The sequence below is a fragment of the Mauremys mutica genome, chromosome 4 (genome assembly GCF_020497125.1).
Source record: "Mauremys mutica isolate MM-2020 ecotype Southern chromosome 4, ASM2049712v1, whole genome shotgun sequence".
Lineage (NCBI taxonomy): Eukaryota > Metazoa > Chordata > Testudines > Geoemydidae > Mauremys > Mauremys mutica.
The window spans coordinates 38,554,030-38,574,804 of record NC_059075.1 but is presented as its reverse complement, the minus strand read 5'-3'; the positions used below and the strand labels follow the sequence as shown (position 1 = coordinate 38,574,804).

General features: G+C 42.0%; 1 protein-coding gene and 1 long non-coding RNA gene across 4 annotated transcripts in view; one reads left to right on the top strand and one right to left on the bottom strand.

Annotated features, from left to right (window-relative positions):
• LOC123369614 overlaps window positions 1-20,775 on the top strand; it is a 49,991-nt gene that overhangs the window by 10,844 nt on the left and 18,372 nt on the right. The window contains exons 3-4 of the long non-coding RNA XR_006579106.1: window positions 12,545-12,665; window positions 13,478-13,653. This is a non-coding gene — a long non-coding RNA (uncharacterized LOC123369614). The remainder of the gene's footprint in view (window positions 1-12,544; window positions 12,666-13,477; window positions 13,654-20,775) is intronic.
• The window catches only part of CEP128 (centrosomal protein 128), a 437,566-nt gene continuing 434,897 nt past the window's right edge, over window positions 18,107-20,775 (bottom strand). For all 3 annotated transcript variants that reach the window (XM_045015395.1, XM_045015394.1, XM_045015396.1), the window contains one exon: window positions 18,107-19,052. The gene's annotated coding sequence lies outside the window, so the exon portion shown is untranslated. The remainder of the gene's footprint in view (window positions 19,053-20,775) is intronic.

The window sequence follows — 20,775 nt, the reverse complement described above, 5'->3', positions numbered from 1 at the left end:
AAGGGGCAACTTTACCTCCCTAGAACCCCCCTGTGGCTGAATGTGTCTTTGCTGTGGCCTGCCTCAGTTTTGCCTCCTTAATGAGTTAACAATGAGGTCACTAAAACAGCTTGGTCAAGTAGAAGCCAAACACTGTACTTCCCAGTAGTATATCTCCCTTTAATAAAGCCTTCTGAAAGGACCACAATGTACAAGGGTTTAAAGGCTTTTTCCTCAGAGTCCAGATAAAACTTTAAAGTCCCAAAACAAAAGTCTCTATGTTCCAGCAGCAACTCCTTCTGTTGTAAGGCCTCAGGCTTCTCTGCCACCTGGACAGCTCTGCAGTCTCTCCCATTAGCTCTGGGTCTCTCCCATCCTGGAAAGCTTTAGCCTAGCTTGAGCTCCCCTCCTCTAGAGCTTCTTTTCTCCTCAGGAGCTTTTTTCAACTGAGCACTCTTCGCCCTTTATTAGGCTCAGGGTCTCCTTACTTAATTAACTACCTTCTAGCTACCTGAAGAAGAGCTCTGTGTAGCTCGAAAGCTTGTCCCTCTCACCAACAGAAGTTGGTCTTGTAAAAGGTAATACCTCACATACCTTGTCTCGCTAATGTCCTGGGGCCAACATGGTCAACAATACTGCATACTTCCAGCTACTCAGGCAGCTAATGATCCCCAGGTGGACCTGGGTTGGGTCATTCTCTTCAGTGGAGCCTGTCACAGGTAGGTTGGGCGGCTGGCTCCCTTAAAGAGCCAGCCCTGTGACACATACCTGGTCTAAACTCCAGTTGATTGTGCTGAGGAGACCAAAGGGATCCAGGTCTCCCTGGAGCTATCCCATCATAACCTTCTCATTCATGATCCATAAAGATAGAAGATTCAGAACAGCATCAAGAGGTGGCTTTTTGAGCAACAGTCTAACAGTTGCTTCACTATAGGAAACTGGCACCTTGCTCTCCAGAAGTGGGGGTGTTCAAAAATAACCTCCAAACAATGGATCCAACAGCTCCCTGATGACTTTCACCTGCCAGGAGAGACATGGATCTAACTTATACGTCACAGCTCAACACTCTCCCAGCAGTTCTAAAATGTCAGTGTGCAAAACAGGCTGAAACTTAAGCAGAGAAGATAACAGTTTGTCTCCCACATGACTGAGTTCTGCAACAATGAAAGCAGACAGTGTGGTAGAAAATTCAGTGATGGTACACATTTGTTTCCATTACTGGGTGTAAACAACACTGATTAAACAACTTTCTCACATCCAGGATCAGGCCCACTGATTGGGGACTTGAAAAATGCTATTTTCAGCTCCTAATTTCCATTTCTAAGCGAGAAAGCAAAAAGTGTGGTTTGAGTTGCTGTGTTTGTGGATCTGTACTTCACACATCAGTTAGCACAGCCCTTGTATGTACAATACATACAAACAGTGTTGTAATTCTGTATGAGGTTCCCCCACCCAAAAGAACAACAAAAAGGCAGAGGTCAGACCCATGCATCTTAAGAAATATTTAGCCTAGAAACCTGTGTTCAGTCATGAAATTCCAACTGCTTCATCTCCAGCCCCTGGGATGCACATTTCTTCTACAGAATGTGATCATCACACATAGCCAGTCCCTCCCACACAGGTGGCAATGTCCAGAAAGCCCTGTATCTTCAATGTCCCTGTGTGACCATCAATGATACCACTTTTTTTTCCATCCTCAGAACAAGTTCAGCATGGGAAATGGCAATGCAAGCTTCTCCCAGAACTAGGGTGACCACACATACCATTTTGGCCGGGACAATCCCTTTTTTAAGTGCGCTCCTGGCAGTCCTGACTTTTTTTGGCAAAACTGTGCATTTGTCCTGTTTGCTCTTACCAATGGGACAAATGCACAGTTTTGCCAAAAAGTGGGGTGCGACCCGCAGCGAGGTGCAGAGGAATATGCGGGATGTGGAGGGGTGGGGCAATGTCAGCCCTGTGTGGGAGAAAGGGATTAGGAGTGGCTCAGGCTGGGCTGGCCCTGAGCGGGTGCGTGGAAGGGAGTCTCAGGCTAGCCCCACGCACCAGGGAGCAGAGGGGGACCTCACGCCGGCCCTGTGAGGTGTCCCGTTTTCCCTTAGGGAAAATATGGTCACCCTACCCATAACCCACCAATAATCCTCCACCCTGACTTGGAAAAAGAGAGAATGCCAGTCAGAGAAAATGCCATTAGTTGCCAAATCTGGCAGTAGTTATAATCACACAGGCATCTTTTGATGTTCACAATTTCTACTTTTCCAAGATTGGATCAGATTATGGAAGAGGCTATGGTAAGACAACCCTCACATTATCTCTATGCCTCTGATTTCTTAGACCTATGAAGCCCTAATAGTCTGAGACCCTCTTACCTGACATACTGTGTTTGAGCTCAACCTCTGTTAGTATGAAATAGAGGGGGATTCTGGCAGAGCATTCTCACTGATGCCCACTTTCCTTTAGAATGCTCCCTATCACCCACTCCAAAACAGGGTGAAGCTGTTAACCTTTTGGGCCTGCTGCAATGATCATCACTGAGTGGGCATGAGTAGAGGGCTGCAGCAACTGAAGGCGGTGTTTCTGTTTCATGGGTATGGGCAGTGGGGATTTTAAGCCATATTGCGGGCTGATTGTCAATTATATAAAGTAGGACACAGAGGGAGAAGCACCTCTGCTGCTTTGGAGGAGTTATATTTTATAACTCCTAAGCACTGAATTCTGGACTCCCACCCTTTGATTTGGAGTTTCTGCAAACCAGATCAAAATGAAAACACAAATAAATAAAATGCATCCTCTTAGGAAATGGATAAAGGCCAGCAACCCATTTGATATTAGCCAAACACTCATCATATACTAATACATTTAGGACGGTAACGATGAAGCCAAGTTCAGTCCAAAAACTAAAAGGGTCTGTAACTCATTTGTAATCTCCTAAACCAGCCACCAACTCTATCCAGGAGGGCATCTCTGATATGGGATAAAACAGCCGATCAAAACCACAATTCTTTCAGATCCCAGCAGGAGAGGAAAGCATTAAATCAGACATAAGATCCTCTGTAATTTTGATCTATGGAGCCTGATTTTTCACTGGCCTCTATCTTGCATTTTCATTTAAATTTTCCACTGCAAAACAATGGAGAATCAGGTCCATGTTGTTTTAGTTCAGGGGTAGAGCTTGTGTTGAAAAAGCTAGAGCAAGCCTTTATTCTAAGCATCATGTATGTTCCCTGGTAAATTCATGATAAACTGGTGTCTATTTTGAGTGATATTTGAGCAGTATCCTACATCTTGGGGTAAAATATTTTACAATGCTATTAATTCCATAATTGCTAGTGATACACACATCTCAGAAGAATTGGATGTTTATTGAAATCACCAACTCAGAATTTAGTATTTTCATCCAAACCAGCAAAACTGAGCTGGAAATCTTGCAAGGAGATTTCCAGTACTCCCTGCTTCTGTTGAGGTTAGAAAAATCAGGAGAAAAGCCTTTCTCACGGAATCTTAGAGCTTCTAGTTCCAATCCTGGCTGGACCAGGAAGTGCAAACGCATGTGAAAATGAAACTTTATTGTTTTAAGAAGTTAATTGAACTTATTTCAATCCAAAGTTCAAGTGAGTCAAAGTCGGGAGTGAAGGTTCAGGTCAATCTTTATTTATTTTCTCAGTTTATAAGAGGTATCCATTGCAGTCTCTAAGCACATGGAGCTGGGAGCTAGCCATTCTCAGTAGTAGACCTTGGCTTCTGGAACAGATTCTTAGTGGATACACAGTATGTCTGAGCACAAACTGGGCCATGTGTTAAGATGGATCTCTTTGTACAGGCTAACTGTAGGACAGAAACCCCCTGCTATTTAGCTGGCTGGCTGAGTTACCCTAACTCTGCTCCTTTCAGATGTTGCAGTGGGTCACAGAGCATATGTTCTCTATATTTTGGAGGTGATCTTTGCTCTTAATCTAAACCATGTGCAACGTAATGTAACTAGATGTTACTTTGATGGGCACCTTTATTACTGCGTATAGTAATACCGTCAAGTCCCTCCTCAAAACTCACCTTTGTCATAGTAAATATAGGAAACGGCCATCTGACAACAGCTAGACAAGTGATAAGTTCTGATTATTGTTTGGCTAAGAAACTGCATGCTTCGCTTGTCTGTATTAAGTCTCATTTTATTTTGTTTCCCCATTTGCCTACCCACTTTTTAGTCGCATCCATCTGTGATGCCTGGTCTTTTAGACTATAAGCCTTTTGGGACAGGTAATTTTGCATGTTTGTACAGCACCTCATACAATGGTACCCCAATTTGGTTGGTTTCTAGGCACTATCACAAAATAAATGTTAAATAGGAATAATAGTACCCATAGGTATTCAGTTTATAAAACGACATATGTTAAAACATAATTACTTTTATATGGTTTCAGCTAAAGAAGATTCATAGACCTCCCCAAAACATAAGTGTTCCCCAAATTAGGTCACCCATCCCTAATAAATTATCCACCCCACTACATCTATTTAGATTTAAGCTTTTTGGAGTAGGGAAATTATTTACCTTTAGGACTGTAAAGGCATGGTGCTATATAAAATGGAATAGCAATAATAATAATATTAAGTCACTTGCAAGTGTGCAGTTAAGACTGAACTCCTCTGTGTATGAATGAGAGAAAGGCCCAAGCCAAAACACCAGGTCCAAGAGCTCTATTGTTTTGGGGTGGTCAAAATCTGAACCAAGCTCCAAATTTTGTAGATTAGGTCCATCCGTAAGTATGTATCAAAAGGCAGAAAGAAATAGTCTCGGTTCCTATTTCTATAATAGTATTTTGGGTTATTATTATTGCAATAGTGAGATCAGGGCCTAGTTGTACTGCAGGATGCTATTACATACATGTTGTGAGAGAGTCTCTGTCCCAAAGAGTTTACCATCTAAACAGACAAGGGCTGTGAGATAGGAAGTCTCATCAGAGGGTACGTCTACACTACGGGACTATTCCGAATTTGCATAAACCGGTTTTGTAAAACAGATTTTATAAAATCGATTGCGCGCGGCCACACTAAGCACATTAATTCGGTGGTGTGCGTCCGCGGTCCGAGGCTAGCGTCGGCTTCTGGAGCGTTGCACTGTGGGTAGCTATTCCCTAGCTATCCCATAGTTCCTGCAGCCTCCCCCGCCCCTTGGAACTTCCGGGTTGAGATCCCAGTGCCTGATGGGGCAAAAATCATTGTCGCGGGTGGTTCTGGGTAAATGTCGTTAGTCACTCCTTCCTCTGGGAAAGCAACGGCAGACAAGCATTTCGCGCCTTTTTCCCCTGGATTGCCCTGGCAGATGCCATAGCATGGCAATCATGGAGCTTGTTTTGCCTTTTGTGACTCTCACCGTATGTGTACTAGATGCCGCTCACAGAGGCGATTCAGCAGCGCTACACAGCAGCATGCTTTTGCTTTTGCATGACAGCAGAGATGGTTACTAGCCATATTGCACCATCCAACCCTTCCATAAATTGGAACTAAGATGATCATGGCTACCAGTCCTTTTGTACCATTTGCTGCTGTCATAAGTGCCCCTGGCTGCTCTTAGCCAGAGGCGCAAAAGCCAAAATTGGGAATGACTCCCTGAGTCAATCCCTCCTTTTTGGTATCTAAAAATAGAATCAGTCCTGCCTAGAATATAGGCAAGTGTACTAGATAAACACTGTATCATAGAACCAGAGAGCACAGCTGCTCTGTGTCAGATCCTGCAGAAATTATGATCTGTATGCTATTCACAGGGGGTGCTCCTGTAACAACCCCACCTGTTGATTCCGTTCTTCCCCCAGCCTTTCTGGGCTACCGTAGCATTGTCCCCCCACTTGTGTGATGAAGTAATAAAGAATGCAGGAATAAGACATGGTGACTTGTTAGTGAGAAATGAGTGGAAGGCAGCCTCCAGCTGCTATGATAGTCCAGACAGGACATTAAGCAGTGTGTAGGAGAGAAGCCCAGCATCCCTCTGCTAGTCCAGGGGCAACTGAATCTTTTCTTTATACATGAAGGGTGGGGGCTGATGGAGCTCAGCCCCCTGTTGCTATGATGACGATGGTTACCAGCCATATTGCACCATCCACCAGAAAAAATTAGGGCCAGGCGCCCTTGATCGACCTGACGGATGCTAGTCAGCATGGTTACTGCCCCATGTGCCAATAGGCTGATGACGAGGACGGTTACCAGTCCTTTTGTACCATCAGCCACCCATGGCAGGGGGGGAGTGATGATGTTGGTGTTGACGGCTGCAGCATCGTGTCTATCTGCAGCATTCAGTAAAGATAGGGTGACATGTAAAAGAGTCAGAGGATTGTTTTCCCTTTCGCTTCTGGGGGTGGGGGGGGGGGTGAGTAGATTGCCAAGCTATGCCCTGACCCACTGCGGACACTGTGTTTGACCCTAGAAGCATTTGGAGCTCAGCCAAGAATGCAAATACTTTTCGGAGGCTGCAGGAACTGTGGGATAGCTTCAGTCCTCCAGTCCATGAGCGTCCATTTGATTCTTTATCTTTCCGTTACGCTTGTCACGCTGCAGTGCGCTGAGTCCCTGCTATGGCGTCTGTCTGGAGATTTTTAAAAAAGGATTCTGAATTTCATCTTCTGTAACGGAGCGCTGATAGAACGGATTTGCCTGCCCTTACAGCGATCACATCCGCATGGTCCGTGCTGGAGCTCTTTTTTTATTTTGATTTCGGACTGCATCGCCACCCGTGCTGATCGGAGCTCCACGCTGGGCAAACAGGAAATATTCAAAAGTTCGCGGGGCTTTTCCTGTCTACCTGACCACTGCATCCGAGTTCAGATTGCGGTCCAGAGCGGTCACTGGTGCACTGTGGGATAGCTCCCAGAGGCCAATACCGTCGATCAGCGTCCACACTAACCCTAATCCGATATGTTAATACCGATACTAGCGTTACTCCTCTCGTTAGGGAGGAGTACAGAAACCGGTTTAAAGAGCCATTAAAATCGATATAAGGTGCCTCCTAGTGTGGACGGTTGTGGCGTTAAATCGGTTTTACGCTCCTAAAACCGGTTTAAACGCCTAGTGTAGACCAGGCTAGAGAAACATGGAAACTAAGTGACTTGTTCAGTGTGAACTCCTGGTCCCACTGAAGTCAATGGGAACTTTGCAACTGACTTGAAAGAGACTAGGATTTCAACCACAGTTCATCTATGGAAGCCAGGAATTGAACCCAGTTCCCTCAAAACCCAATCTAATGCCTTAACCCCAAGGTCACACTTCCTCTCAGGTTGCAGAGGGTTAAGTTAGGTTGAATATCTCTTCTACTTGTTTGGCTGAAGAAGTGGAGGTTCTGCTGAAACTGCTGATATGTAAACTTGTCAGGACTCCTCTCCACTCCCTCCCCAATCTCATTTCATCATCCTGCAGCTGAACAACAGAAGTGAGACTAACACCTAGCAAAACTAGCTAACTAAAGCAGTTACCCAAAGGTGCAAGCTTAAGCACTGTCTAATCAACTTGATTCAAGCACGTCAAGTTTTGTTCATTCATCTGGAAAACTAACATTTGCTCAGCTTGGCAGGCCTTTGTTTTTAATAATGTCTGAACATATCGTACAGTCCTCTCCATCTTGCTCTGTTTGTTCAGTGCCTGTGCAAGCGTCCACTGCCTGGTTAGACTAAGCTGCCAAAACTTCTGAGGGTATTTGGCACTGTCAAAGAAAATGTAAAAATAAAAACAAAATAATATTTAACACCTGCAGGTCCTTTTCTCTCCAGTCACTCTTGGGCCAGATCCTCAACTGGTGCAAATCAGCACACCTCCATTGAAGCTGAGGATCTGGACCAGTCTTATCTATTCTTTCTTGAGTACCACTTATGATGTACCATTTCATGAACAAAAATTGCACTCATTGTATAGAGGGATTATGTTGCTAAGAGACCCATGACATTTATGCAGGAGTTCTGCCCACTTTGTTTCCCTATGGGTAAATCTGGGTGATATCAGGTTATGTTGGTGGCATGAGAGTAGGTGGGAATATGCTATAATATGCCAGCAGTTTTAATTTTCTGGAGGTAGCTTTTACTTCTGATCCCACTGGAACTTGCTCCTCCTATTCCAATAAAGTAAGTGTTCATGACTTCTTTATATCTTGGTCCCTCTACCTGCTTGCATCAAAACCTGGCTATCCTCTGACTGACCTCCCCCAAGAAGACATGACTGCATTTGGCACCTCCCTTCCCTTCCTCTTACTTTCAGACCTTCTTCCTGTTTCTCAGACAGTATCCTGGTTTGAGATCTGCTCTGTCTGGCTTTCCTCTGAGTTGCTGTTACCTATTGTCTCCTTTGATCTACTCTTTCCACCTCCTCTGACCAATGCTTGCCTCTTTCATTTACTTCTTACTCCATCTTGATCCTGGATCCAACCTCAGGCCTTATTGCCTCTACTCCCCTCCTTTGGCCACGAACTGTGCACCAATTCCTACATCCCCTATCTCTCTCACGCTCTTGTTATAGATATTAATATGAGGTGTACTTTTTCCTCTATCATCTTTTCCATTTGTACATGTTCTCTCCTCATTCATCATCTTCTCTTGTTTAACATTGTTCACTCTCCCTGCCTCTCATGATCTCCAGTTCACTAACCTCCCCCAACCGCTCTCTTGCTGTTGGCGCCCTCCAACTTGCATTCATTCTGATTCCAGTTTCTCCATAACTCTTCTCCTTTCTCAGTACTTGATACCTTTAGTGCGCTACTGGAGCTCTACCCTCCCATCTAACCTTCAACTTTGGCTCTGTCTTCTCCTCTGCCACTTGGACCCAAACTTTGCATATCTCTAGAGAAACAGATAGTAGTACAAGCTTGTTCTTCCCTGTATCAACTACCTGACTAAACAACTTTACCTGCCCTCCCCACAACAACGCTGACATCTCTAACTTGCAGTATTTCTTCATTATCCCCTAAGCTCTCATGCTGTTTCCCTGTATTCCTGCGGTCACCCTTTCTAAGAAACAGTGCGCAGGATTTTCAAAAGCAAAGATGACACTGTATGACTCACTTTGTGCTGCTGCTTCTCTCCCAAGTCCAATTCTCAAATTTACTTCCGCCAGTCCTCATCTCACCCCATAACCTCAATATTTTATCTTGTACCTCCCACCACCTTCCTCTCCCTTAGATGTCTTCCTCTCTTTGTGAGGTCAAAGTGCTTTTAAGTATCCCCCCACCTTCTATCCTGAAAGACCTCTCCCTTGACTCTTTTTGGCTCTCCAACCACTGACGACCCATTTCCTTCCTCCTCTTTGCCTATAAATTTACCTTGAAGAATTAACTATTCTTCCAACTTTTTTATCTCTTTAATCCCCTGCTATCTGGATTTTGTATCCTTCATTCCACTGGCACAGTTCTCAATGTTTTGAAGGCATTTCTCCTGAACAAGGCCTATTCTGCACTCTTGTTCTCCTTGAACTATGTGCTGGCACTGTCATGACTATATACACTACTTCCTTCTTGCTGACATTTGTAAGGTGTTGCTTATGCCTGGGTCTCTTCTGGCTTTGCTGACTAGTCCTTCAGCATTACTTTTGGGCTTCCTCCACCAACTCTTTCCCTCCTCACTATTGGAGATCCCAGGGTTCCAGCTTAGGATCCTTCTCCTTCTTCCTCTCTGCACTATCCCTCTGTGCTCTACTGTGATATCTGTGTAGAGATCTACTTCTCTGTCTGGGATCTTACACCATCTGCCCAAGAGCTCATCTCTTTGATGCATCATAGTTAACAGTTTAGCATGTCATAACTTGTGGTTATAATTATTCACCCACTCCTCTCCCACCCACCCAGACTTTTAACCTTAGTTTCATCTTTGTCTTCTTTCTTCTTAATGTGTAGAGTGAAATCGATGCATAAAGAGCTTGATCTGTAGCCTGATACAGCACCAACTGAAATCAATGGAAAGATTCCCATTGACTTAAGTAGGCACAGGATCAGACCCTTGCTGAGTTACCAGGAAGTAGGACAGAGATGCTACTTTGAAGATTCTGCCTTTGGCCAGGGATTAGAGAGGGTGAACTCTCTAGCAATGTTTCTGTTACCACCTCTCAAAGTCCTCTCGACACAGAGTACAGAAAAGCAGATTAGAGCAACTATATTCACAGTGCACTGGCCCCATGAGTTACAGGATCAGAGGCAGGCAAGGAAGCATGTTCTGACTGTAAAATGGTCAAACAAGGCAGACAGTTGACAATTACGCTCAAGATGCTGTATCTTATGCAGTGCATTACACCTAAATTATGCGGTAGGACCTCTGAATTATGAGGCACAAACTCCAGAAATGTGGCACTGCCTACCACCGCCCCCACCCCCCCTTTCACTTTCAGGTCTATGTGTTTATGCCTCGCTTGCTGGCAGAAGCTACGCACTTGACCTTATATAGAGCTGTAATGTAGTCTGAAGCTTTTATGGAGAAATGACCACAGAGTCTGAACAAACAGGGTAGGACGTTCTGTATCTGATTTAAAAGTATATACGGTAGAATGTAATGGCCCTTAAGCGCACACATGCATTTTTAAAACACACACACACCCTATTTGAGCTGAATAATTTTATTTTTTAATTCAAATGGTAGTTTGCACTTAAATGTTACCTTCTATCTGAGGAGCTCAAAGTGCTTTCCAAACCTGGGTAATATTACTACATTATATAGATGGGGAATACTTTAGCACAGGAAAGTTAAGTCTCCTATACAGCACATTACACCTAACTTATGCTGGAGGGCCCTCCCAGTTATGAGGCACAAACTCCTGAAATGTGGCCACGCCCTCTTGACCATTTTACAGCAGAGCATGAGTCCCTGCAAAAGGTCATGTAGTAAATCAGCGGCAGAGTTGTGAATGGAACCTATTTCCTTGTTCTAATCACTAGCCAACCATCCCTGTCTTAAACTTCTTTCCAAGGAGAGCTGCCTAAGTTTTGATCAATGTTTGTGGCCAGATACGGCTAAGTGAAGAGAACATCCAGCCTCTCTCCATTAGATTTGATAAATTGTTGTTCAGGTGCACACAGCGTCTAAAACAAGAGTAAAAAGACTGTTTGCAAAGGAGACAACTCCCCTGAAATTCTGAGATTTATATTTTAAAACGTCTGGTTAAAAATAACAACCTATGAAATATCCAATCTGTTTAGTATTTATATCATCTTCGTTCTTTCTGTTTATTGACCCAGTGGAAAGGGAGAAATGAAAGAATTGTAATTAGCATCTTCTTACATAGTCATTCTTCATGTATACCATTCTTCATCTTTCTAAGTGCTTTCATGCTCTAAGCTCTTTTGTTTCTCAAAAAGATGGGATATTTCTCCCCATTCATTCAAATATGACAGTCCATTTAGAAACTTAGTGCAATCTATGTATATAGAAAATGCCAAGGTGCAGCTTTACAATGATTGCTCCATTTACAGTGTCCTCATGAAAATAAACTTCAACTGGAAACAGTAGGGAAAGATGATTTAATCATTATGGCTTTTCTAAATCACTCTCACTGTTGTGCAACCAGATTAGGTTACCGTACATTTGTGAATGAATGTCTTTATAAGACTTTTTCTTAAATGTAAGCGGTGGACAAGAAAGATCTTGTGCTGTATAAAGATCACATCTGGAAATATCAAAGACACTCCTGTGTGTTTGGTGTTATTTTTTTAAAACAGTAATTGAATCCTGCCATTGCAGTCTCTCTTGCCAGGACCTGTGCCTATGGAATCTTTGATAAACTTGAAAAAACAAAAAGCTTTGGGTGGGTTATGTGGATCTTCTTCATTGGTCAGTTTCTAAGGAAGGTTAGTGAAATTGTTGGAAGCAGGAAGGGAATTATTATTTCTTAAAAGTCCTAATTAAGATGTCAGACTGAGCTGTGGAATGTACTTAGAATCCCATGTAATTTGCTTATGTTGGCCTATTAGATAAATTGCCTTGGAAAGACAAACAGGCAACTTAAAATGTTCAAAAGGTCCAGGCTTTGTTGCAGTGTTTCAAGCATGATCGAAGCAATGGCTTTGTGAAACTAATAGCTTACCCAGTGACAGACATTGAAGTGTCAAAGTATGTTTCATAACATGGCAGAGGGGAACTGCTGCAGAATACATAAGCACATGGAAATGACCATTAATTGGATAACCTGTTCAGTTCTTTTTTTTTTTTTTTTTTTTTTTAATTTAAGCAATAAATACTTCTCCTTTGAAGTACAGACCTTTAGGGATTGGTATTAAGATATTTTCCTGTAACCCCCAGCCTTTTCCTTACTAGGACTTTGAAACATCTGCTGTAGAGACTGTGCTCAAAGATATCACCCCATGTATTGCATAAAGCCCTGCGCCAGAATATTTGAGCAGGCTCTTAGCATGAATGTGTGCAGTAAAGCTGCTAGTTCCTGTTGTTAGCACTAGGTCTTAGAATGCATTAATGCTGGGCTCAGTGATCTAGTCTCACAGCAAACACTTTTGCCCTAAGGATCTGTGGTACAAATCTGTCCCACTGTAGGGTTGTTAATATGTCTGCACACCAATGTCCTACCCATTACAGTGATCACCGTATCCATTTGCTTCCAGTGAACAACCATCAGATGGTACTGACTACAGCAGAATTAATCTGTGATGCAGTTGTGAAAGGCTCCATGCTCTAATACCAGAATCATTCAATCCCCTCAGCAAAGACAACACATTGTCAGTGGTAGGTGCTGCAGTTAAACCTCCTCTTTTGTTGTATTAGGTGCTTCAGATGGTGTCTACTGCTATTAGAAACTATTCATAATAGGTCACCAATGACTCTCTCCCTTTTTCAACAATTTAATTTGCCGTCTTATGGTTTGCACCATGAAAAACATAAAATCCTTCAAGTCCTTTTGCATCGCACAGCAGAATGAGTTAGGGAGCAAAGGGGAAGATACTGTGCTCCAGTCCAAAGAGAGTAACTTTACCCCAGGTTCCCTTAGTTGTAAATTCACAGGCAAGTAAAGGGGTGGACAACTGTTGCCTCTGAAGAAACACTGGCTTAACAGAAATCCACACTAATGATACACTTCGGTTCTCTCAGGCAGGAGCATATAGCTCTCCCTCCTCTAATCACCCCTTTTACCTGGTGTTTCTACTCTCTGGGCAGGATCAAGACTGTCAGATTTGTTTTTTTCCTTCAGGTGAACCAAGCCTATTTTCTTGTACTTTGCATCTCACTCGACATGACTAAGGCTCTCTTGCAATGGTTTAAGCAAGGTAATTGTGAAGCTGTCAAGGCAAAGGAAATATTTTTTTCTGGTGCTGGAGGTGTGGAAAAACCCAGAAGCACTCCCTGACTCAGTGTCATTGTGGAAGATTAGCTCCTGAATGCACCATTAGCCCCATGTCGATTAATAGTCTAGTCCCAACCTTTCTTTTCCTCACATTCTAGATCAGCTGTCCTAAGGTTTTAATCTGCTTTGCTCAGGTACATGAACCTGAGAACCACAGAGCAAAACTGAGCATGTGCATATGTTTGTTTCATTCCAGCTCACAGTAAGCATTTTGGCCTTTCCCAGTCATTGAAGGTTACAAATTTCCATCCCAGCATTGTGGTTTGAACTGCAATCTGAACTCATGCCAGCATAATGGGACACCCAGTGAAGTTCACACCAGGCAACACAAAGGAAGAGAAACAAGGTTTTTGCTCCCAGTGTGAGAAGAAGGTGAGAACATTGCCCTAGTTGGAAGGTGAAAGAAGCAGCTGCACGTAGCCAGCTTGGCATGGCTCAGCAGCTATTGAACTTGCCCTGGCGTGGCCAGAAGAATTCAACTGGAGAATTGACTTGTTCCAGTTTTCCTTTCCCCTTCCCTTATTAGCACTGGCTGCACACTATGCACCTGGTTTGTATGGTTATTAAAACATACAAAGCCTTCCTTAAGTTTGACCTGCTTTTCCCCTTCCCCTCCTGAGGAAATAGGAGGAGGACAGCAAGAGGATTTGTGAAAGCTATTATGAGAATTAATTCTGAGCCGATACCTGAAGTGCTAATCAACCCAACTTCCGATTCATTAATCAGGTTTAAAGCAACAGGAACAGAGTGTTATGGCACAAAAGCAGAATAATCCCAAAGCTTTGGGGGACTGCAATTCACATGACAGGCATGCATGGAAGCTCTCTGCCAGGGAAGCAGGCAACTTATGTGAGACATTAGATATGAGGTAGGCCCTGGCATGCTCAGCTTCCCTAGCATGTTATTTTATAAAATTAAAATTAAATTCTTTAGATTTATTTTCTTTCCTGAAATAGCTAAGAAAATTGGGAGCAGGACTGATATTTCCTGACAGCTGTGACCAGTCATTTGACTCCTGGCTTTTGAAGTATTTTTCCTCCCCCTGACTTGTGCATTTCCTTTCAAAGCTTGGCGTGTGTTGATTTGCTCGCTACCGCCTGCCATATGTCCAGATTTCCTCTGGGTTTGGTACTGTTGTGCTTTCCCAGTGCTCAGGCACAGGACTCAAAATCAGTCAGGCAAAGTCTTCAATAGACGATGCCTATTCTCCTGAGGTTTTTTCAAAATAAAGGAATAAACAAAGCTTTTACTTTTTATGGTGAAACACACAGCAATTACATTCTCTCATGCCTCTTAGTCCATTTACAAAGGTAACTTGTTATAGTATAAATGTGATTTTTAGTTCTCTGAAATAATTTGGCTATATGTATCTTACATAGATTACACTGTAGATAGAGAGTATTATGGTTAGAGCAAGGGGAGTGAGATAAAGGTCTCCTAGGTTCTCTTCCTGGTTTACCCATTGACTCAGCATTACTTTGGTCAAGTCACTTAATTTCTTTTTCTCAGTTTCCACATTTGTAAAATGGGGATACCATTACTTACCTGCTTCATAGGAAGCATAAGGGCTAATTAATTACTGCATTCTAATGGGGGAAGCTCTGGAAGCAGGATGAATCAGATAAGATTCATGTATATGTACTAACCCAGTGAGATGACTCAGTTTGTAAAATGCCAGTTGTTATACTCATGAATTTTATACATAATACTAATTATTTTATTTATAAAGTACCTTTCACCCCAGCCCAGAGTACTTGGCATGCAGCACAGAAATAAAAAATATAATAAACATATTAAGACTTCATAAGATGTACAAAAGAAAACACAAACAAATAGTAAACAGAGCACTGAAAAGGAGGTTTTTATGTCTCATCCAAGACACCGCTTCCTGCATCATGCTGGGGCATAGTTTCAGCTCTGATTCAAATGGCAGAACAGTCCCTACTGAGTCACCTGCATCACGCCTTCTGGCACACTACCTCCTAGCAATATGCTGGGGCATTGCTATCGGCACAGACTTGATGGAAGAGCAGCTCCTACTGTATCACCCACACCACTCTCTGTAGCACAGATACTGCTAGCAGCATGCTGGGGCTTGGGATCAGTACTGACTCTTAGGGAAGTGCATGCCGTAGATAGCAAAAATCAACTGATTGCTCCACAAATCATAATGACATTTATTGGTTGCAATCTTTTGGATCTCTCAGAGTTAGACAGCACAGCAGATGCTTTTGGCTGGAGGGAGACCAGAGTTAAATCAATCTGCCATTCTACTACAGTAGTGGCCAGCACTATTCAGACAAACTCTGTATCAATACCTGAAGAATGACTATGGGCATAAGACTATAGATACGTTTTCCTTCCATGACAGTCCTGAATGAATGTAAGCAATGCTACCCAACCCTAGTAAGCAAATCCTGTCTTAAATAAATACATAAACATGATTTGGTGAGAGACTACTGCATTAGCACACAATATATTAAAATAAATCAACCACTGAAGAAATCCCTCTGAGTCTCCTGCTACTTTTAAAAAAATTAAAATCGAGAAATTAAATCATCATTAATTCTATTAACAAAACAAAAAAGCTGCTCTAAGTTAAAAGGTTTAGTAATCTCTTATTTTGCATACATTATCAAACACTACTATGGTCTGTGGGCAATGATAGAGAATCAGCTGTTTTTCTGCAAAAAATTTCATGGCTGGTCTGAAAGGTGTTAAGTTACAAACTCTGCCATCCTTGGTAGAAATATTGGACCAGATCCTCTGATGATGTAAATTAGCTTAAGTTTCACTTACTTCAGTGGAGAAACACCAATTTACAGCACTCACAAATCTGGCTCAGTATGTCAATGATATTTTCGTCATCATGAAGAATTCTCTGAAATCCTTAAATGTTGACCACTATAGAGAACTGACATATTTGATTATCTGTGGGGAAACAGACTGGACAGTGGCAGTGTTAAGTTCTCCACACTGCTCTACCAACATGTCTCATTTATGACTTGGAGGGACTGTTTCTGGAGGTGACTAAGGTAATTCAAATCTCCATGAACAATTCCCTCTTTTGCTTCAGTACTGAGACTGCCGACAAATATGCCAATTAAAGTGAAGGCTTTTTGAAACGTAGATGCTACTGGGGTGTGGATGAAAACCATATTACCTGGAATATTTTTTATCGGACTATATGAGCATGAATTGAGTCTCTTTTTTGGAATATAAGGGTGTAAGGACAACCCCCTCCCCACTCTGCTTATTTCCAAAAGAAAAACTTTCATAGCTCCATGAGTTCTAATCCCACTTCTACTACTGACTCACTGTGTGACTTCACGCAATACACTTAGGGCTGTATTTTAAAAGCTGGCCTCTGGCTCTAGGTGCACAATAGAACACATAGGGCCTGATTTTTAGAGTGATAAGCATCCACATTCCTCTTTGCCTTCGGGAGTCAATGACTGCTAAGCATCTCTGAAAATCAAAGCAGAGGTGTCTCAAATTAGGAAACCAAAAGTGGAGGTAGCCAAATTTAGTGGATGCTTTTGAAAATGAGTCCCTGCCTCAGTTCTCCATATGTTCTCCTGAACTACCTCCCAGAATGTTTAAATTTGTACAGTTTAAATTTGTACAGTTTAAATTTGTACAGTGCTTTGAAGATGTAAAGCGTTCAGCCCTATGTGTATTGCCTGAGGTCACACAGTGAGTCAGTTAAGAGTTCGGGCTATATATGTTAAAACCTGTGACATTAACAGTAATACAGGAGCTGCTAAATTACTACAGACAGGTTGTTTGTTTAGTCTCCTGCATCTGGAAGTAGCCTATCCGAAATACCTATAAAGAGAAAAGAGGAGAGAAACAGTAGTTATGTAATACTTTTAACATGGAAGGAAATTTGCTTCTAACCCCCACAAGTATGCCCTAAAGCTTAAGTTAAAACAGAGGAGTGAATTTTTAACCCAGCTCATTGCACATCTGTTCACTGCAGCAATTTATTATGGTTGTTAGAGTACAGTGTTGTTACTATCTCAGAAACTGCAGTTGGTAAATGCAGAGAGGAATCATTAGCCCCCTCAGAATACCTTTCTCTTGAACTCCCAGAATCTCAGAAGAATTGTAATGAGTTTAGAGACCCTTGAGATACTATCCATAGATACAAATGAAGATCCCACAACTTTGGAAGACCAAATGCAATCCATATGATGACCAACAAAGGGGGACTCAGTCTGTTATTGGTGAAAACAAAATCCACAATAAAGCACACACGTGATGGACAAGGAACTGCCACCAAAAAACCCTGTTCAACTGGCAATGGGAAAATCAGTGTGAGAATGTTTGCATCTTCCTGCCTTGTTGAAAAGGCAGGAAATAGAGGAACTTTGTAAATATGTAAGTGCTTTCATTCTGAATTCCTTTTGATTCTGAAAGGGGACAAAATAGTTCTTCCAGTAGTCTGGAAGTTTGCATTTGCCAGCCATATAACAGAATGGTTTCTGAGATTAGCACAGATTTATCCTATAATTAAAATAGGAGAGATCTGTGGTAGCAGCTGACAAATATTGACTTTTTACAGGCATCTACTCTGTGTTCCACTGGACCTGTATATTGCTTGTCCTCGGATTATTTATTACATTTTCTCATGTCTGTTTCCTTTTAGCTCTTCATAAATTAGATTTAGCTATCAGCAACATTCACTAACTTTCCCTAAAGCGGGTCTCAGATTGTAGCCAAGTACCGGCCTTTGAACAATTAAAAAAAAAAAAATTGAATTCCTCTACTTCCAGCCTCCAGGGGAACCAAGAAATACTTTAATAAGTTGCTTACACATGTGCATGTGACACCAGTTTAAAGTAAACAATCAATACAAATAAGTTGACAAAAGTAGCATATGAAAGTCTATAGTCTTTTTAATGATACATTGTACACACACACACACACAAAAATTTCACTATTTTTATTTCTGCCTCTTTAAAAATCTGGCAAAGGCAGACATCTTTGAGCTAAAACTTTTCTCTGCTCCATTGCAATATGAAAATACCAGCCAACATAAATTATATAAAACAAAAAAATTGATTTGTACTTAAAATCTGACCTTCAGCAGTGGAAAGATTTTGAAAATGATAATCTGTTTGGCTGTTTTTTTTTATTTTTCTTAGAACCTCTAGAAAACATGTTCATACTCACACCATACCAACTGCAAACTTACCTCAGGGAAAATCATTACAAAAACCTGTGATCACTGAATGGTTCTTTCTTATCTTGTGAAAAAACACAAATAAGTTCATTATGTACTGCCACAGATAATTATCTATCTTCATAACACAAATAGGGAAAAGTGTGTGGACTTGCAGTAATAATATAATTAGCTCTTCGGTTCACAGGGTACGTTTTGTCTAATAAGTGCTTTACGTAAACCCTAATAGAGCTCATTCTACTCAACAGCTGCTCCAAACTTGCTGCTTCTTTGGCAGAGATTCCGAGTGATGTTTGTGGGAAACCTCTGATCGTGCACTGGCAGACGTGCATCCCCCAAACCATATTCTTCCACACTAGGCCCTGCAATACTGCTGCATCTGTTCTTTCTTCAGCCCATTTTCTCTCTCCTTTGCTCCCTAAATTGTTTTTTCCTGCTCAATGTTTCTTTTATGTTGTCTTCCTCTCCTTTTTCTTCTCTTTTTAAAAATTTCATTTTGAGGTTCCTTTGCCTTTTTGCTGGCTGTCGTTGGTTGCTTCCCATTCATTAGGACTTACATACTGCTCTGGATCCTTTGGGGGCCCTGTGAAACAGGAGCACACATGTTCTTGTAGATGAGCTTCTTTGTGAGAGCAAAGATGCAAAACTTAGACCAACAGACTGATGAAAAGCTTGTGGCCCTGTATTGTAAGCTGCTCTTGTTGCCAGATATGTTAGGCACAACTACAGAAGTAGATTTGTAGGATGTGGAGATAATATGGCTCCACGTGCCACATACCCCACCTGCCGATGTTCTCTAATCTTTCCTGTGGCCCCTCCTAGACTAATCTACACCTCTCCCCTCCTACAAAAAGCCAGCAGTTGTTTAACACTGCACAGAAATGCTACAACAGTAAAGGCAGGAAATGAAGAGGAAGCCCATATCCAACTGGAATTGTACAGGATAGGCAGAATGTATATAATAACCCAAATTGGAACTTGTCTAGGACATCTGGGCTCAATCCCAGACTCTGGTGAAAAGTGCCAGGAGATCTCCGATAAACACATGTGGTCAAGAGCCTCATTTTTAGACACTCAACTGAAAGACAGGCAAAATTATTGCTTTGTGGGCTGCCTGCAACCCATTCAAACAAAAGGGATCAACAGTGGGTGGCAATGGCCAAAGGACACTACTTAAGCCCCATTAAAAAGAGTTGAAATCTTCACTCTGTGTGCTTTATTAGACTGTAGGTTTAAAAAACTTTATTTTTAATGCAGGAAGTTTAACGTTTAAAGTATTTTTCTGTAAAACAGTATCTATCCACAGCAACAAAACATTCACTGTGAAGTTTTGTCCTCTGTACTGTTTCCATTGGCTCAGTCTAGCAAATCCTATGTATTCCCCCTGGAGTCTTCCTATCCAAACAGTGATCCAGGTTGATGCTGTTTAGCTTGTGAGATATGAAAGGATCATAGTCTTGGCTCATACAAGCCACAGGCACTGAATAAAGTACCAGCTGTTTTTCAAACTCTCTTGGTCATCGTTTTTGCACGAGATTCATGAATTATGAGGGAGGGACTAAAGCTGACTTCAGCTCTCCAGTACTAATGACAGACCATATATTGGCAGGGACGGGGTCATGTAAGAGATACTTGCATGAGACAACTGGGTTGTCACAGGGTTATATAAAAAGGTCACAGAATATTTCAAACCCAACAGAGAATGACGTATTAGAGGACAACAGAGTTAGTGATCTAATTATGGGTTTTCAGTGAAGCATTCTCATGGCATTATGAAAACAGAGCCTGGGTAGTTTTCTACAAGAACCCAAATGTGCACATTTCTTTGTTATTGCATTGCTGCATGTGTCATAATTTTGTTATTTTTCTGAATATAATACATTGCTGTGCTTCTGTTTGAAATGTCTCTGGTTCTATGTGAATTTTCAGCAACAATTTATTTTAGAATTATTAGAAACTTTACACAATGTGCCAAACTAACTAGCGGTTTAGATGTGTACAACTCCCATTGACTTCAGTGGAGTTTTGCACGTTTACATCAATTAAGAATTTGGTCCCACATCTCCATGAAAGATAATGTGCAAGGTTAAGTGGCTGTACACACAGAGGCCTTGATCCTGCAATCTGATCTGCACAACCACCCGCTTGTGAAGCCTCTACTGGCTTCAGTGGGACTCACAGCAAGTGTAAGAGTCTGTTTGTATTGATTTGGTCACAGGTTTGGAGCCAAACACAGTAACATGTTGCAGTGGCAAAATACTTCATTCTTCCTCCATTAATAATGCAAGCATAGTTTTACTTAAATA